This window comes from Hipposideros armiger, unplaced genomic scaffold, assembly GCF_001890085.2.
Source record: "Hipposideros armiger isolate ML-2016 unplaced genomic scaffold, ASM189008v1 scaffold_4, whole genome shotgun sequence".
Classification (NCBI taxonomy): domain Eukaryota; kingdom Metazoa; phylum Chordata; class Mammalia; order Chiroptera; family Hipposideridae; genus Hipposideros; species Hipposideros armiger.
In genome coordinates, this window is record NW_017731354.1 from 3,147,889 (window position 1) to 3,150,903 (window position 3,015).

At 52.3% G+C, this 3,015-nt stretch overlaps 1 long non-coding RNA gene across 1 annotated transcript in view; it reads right to left on the reverse strand.

Annotated features, from left to right (window-relative positions):
- LOC109383077 (uncharacterized) overlaps positions 1–2,943 on the reverse strand; it is a 32,576-nt gene extending 29,633 nt beyond the window's left edge. The window contains exon 1 of the long non-coding RNA XR_002124065.1: positions 2,612–2,943. This is a non-coding gene — a long non-coding RNA (uncharacterized LOC109383077). The remainder of the gene's footprint in view (positions 1–2,611) is intronic.
- Positions 2,944–3,015: the final 72 nt, after the last annotated feature.

Sequence of the window (3,015 nt, forward strand, 5' to 3'; positions counted from 1 at the left end):
TGGGCCAGCCCTGGAGCGAGCATCGCCCCAGCATGTCCTGGGTCTTGTTGTCACTGAGCATAGACTTCTCCAGTTAGGGCGTGATGACAACCTTAGGCAAGGTGCTTAGGCAAGGCAGATGACACAGACTCTGATGGCACTGACAGGCAGAGGCCACCTGCTGACTGCACCCCGTAGGCTGAAGGCAAATTCTCCGTGACGGGTGAGGGCATGTCTCCCCAGACCGTGCTGCTATCCCACGTCACCGCCAGGCCTCGGAGCAGCTCGTACACCACTGCCTCTGGGAAACCTTTGCTCAGACCTTTGGGCTGTAAGCTGCCATAAAACCTTGTCCTTTTCTCCCCAGCAGTTATCACACTTTGTGATCACATGCTTGTGTGTGTGTGATTATCCCATTGATATCTAAGAAACTGTACATTCTGTGAGGGCAGGGACCATCTGTGTGACTCACTAGAGTCCCAGAACCTAGCTCAGCACGTCGCACATGGTAGATGCTCAGCAAAAATGTGTTAAGGAATAAAGGATGGTACCGTGTCTTGAGAACACAAGACTCTCCGAACTGTACGCTTCGAGAGATTGCTCTGTACTTGAAGCTCTCCTTCAGTTCACAGGGAGAGCATTCGTGAGCATTTCAATTATGTAGTTTCTTTAATATTTAGGAGCCTGCTCCTGCCCCACCCCTACCTGTTCTAGAGGGCCGAAAAGGGGCCAAGTTTACACTATTACCACCATCAATCACCACAGCTACCATCCAAAGGCCTTTTAAGGGCTGTGCCTTGCAATGGGCAGCTCAAACTTCCCAAACCCAGAGAGCTCCACAAGCCTGGTCCCTGAGTTAGGGAGCCCGGTTCCTGCTCTGTGCCACCTAAGCAAGTCACTTAACCTCTCTGAGCCTCATCTGTAAAATGGGGACCATGCCTGCCCTTTCTACTTCATGGATGACCATCAGGTTCCAATGCAGTGATAGGTGAGCAAGTGCTTTGCAAATTGTAAAACGTGGTTCACAAGAGAGCAAGGGAGTTTTCTTCTCGTGCAACCATGACAGGTTGGCAGAGGACATTATTGGGACACTAACCTGTTTTCTGCAGCGATGTCACAGGAGCCTGTGTAGATGGGCTGTGTGCTGGGCATTGTTTTTCCCGATTGCGTAAATGAATGTGTGCTCACCTCCCTCCCAGCCCCCTTGCCCCTTCTGATCAGGGGTAGACACAGCAGGAAGTACACTGACCCTTGGGACTAGTGAGGGGACTGTGCTTACATCATATGTAGGTCAAGGTTAAGTGTCTTAGAGGTGGGGGGCAGTGTGTGGGTATGTGTCCCCCACCTGGGCAGAGTGGTGAGAACATGACATTGAAGGCAGTAAAGTCCTTAGAGGAGCTAAGCTCCCTGGGGAAGAATCTTTTACTGAGATTGAATACCTGGCCATTGGGACAGAGGCTGGGGAGGAGATGGTGTAGACACAGGTGCTAGAGGTGGAACCAGTGATGAGAAGCCCAAATAACTTTCCAGGGCTCTCTGTGGGCCAAGCCAGTTTGCTAAGTAACATAGGAACACTCAGGGAAATCTTTGGTTTCTGCTGGTCTCCCCAACCCCTTTTTCCTTTACTGGTAATCAATTCATTTCGTCAAAGTATATGGCACACTCTTGAAAAGGATGAACAAGAGCGACCCGCTAGGTTCCAAACTCCTGCCTTTTACAGTTACCTCACTGAACTTTCTCCACAGCCCCAGGACATAGGGGTGTTACCCCAGCTTACAGATGGGGAAACTAGGCTTGCAGAGGCTAAGTACCATGTTCAAAGTCAGTCAAGTGGAAAGTGGCTACACGCACCTATATTCACATCCAGATTTTCTAGTACCTTCTCCCCTACGCTGCTGTGTTTTTAAGTGCCTCCTGCCCCCTACTATCACAGATCTAATGTGAGTGTGTGCATTTATTGAGGTGAGGAAGCTCTGGGCTATTTTTTCTGCCTGAAAACACCCACACACAGAATTTCCAGGACCTGAAGGAACCTTAGAGATCATTTAATACAATTTATCTTGCGGACAGAGAATCTGAGGCACAGAGAGGCAAGTGACTTGTCCCACAGCCTCTGTGGATGCTGGTGTCTCAGACCCGGCGTCTTCCATTCCTTGCCTTTCTCTGCTCTAGCTCTGGCTAAGCCAGGAAGCCTTTGCCGGCAGACACCGTTGCCCCAGATAACTGCGCCAGAAGAATGAGTGCTGAGCATTCATTCTTCAACAAACATTTACTGAGCGCCTACTAGGTGCCAGGAACCTTTAGAAGCGCGGTGAATGCAATGAACAAGATCAATGTTGCCCCTGACATTCTGGAGCTTACGTGGCTATGGGGGAGGTAGGTACAAAGTATCTAAACAAGATCATTTCAGATGCTTGGAAGGAAATAAAAAGAGGTGATGGAGGTGGAGGAGGGCTTCGGATAGAGTGGTCAGGAATAGCATGACCACCTGCTATGTGCCAGATGCTGGTCCTTCAATTCTCTCAACCCTTGGAGGCTGTGGGCAGATCTCCGTTTTGCCAACAAGGAAACCCATGTTCAGAAGGGGTAAGGCTGGCAGTCAAGTCCCAAACTCCTAATCCCCACTTCCTACCAGCCCATGCTGAGCAGCCGCTGCCGCTGTCGGGTCCTGGATGATGAAACTCGGGTGGAGGACTGCACCATCTTTCAGCCCGCGCCTTAGCAGGTGTGGGGGCGGAGGGCGGAGGGCGCTTCCAGGAAAAAGCTGCAAATAGCTCAACATTCGCAAAAGGCTGAGAGGACAGGCCCCGCCGGGCCACTGCCCGGGCACCGCCGAGCGCAGCCCAGACCACCTCTCCCGCCTCTGCAAGGACAAAGAGCCCGCCCAGCCCCGAGCAGCGCCCGACTCCGGCTCCCGCCTCTGCCCCGCCTCCGATCAGGCGAGCGCGGGGCACTATGGGACATGTAGTTCGCCTAGCCCTCCACACCTGCTCCAGAAACGGACTGCGTAACTACAAAGCCCAGGAGCCAGAGGGC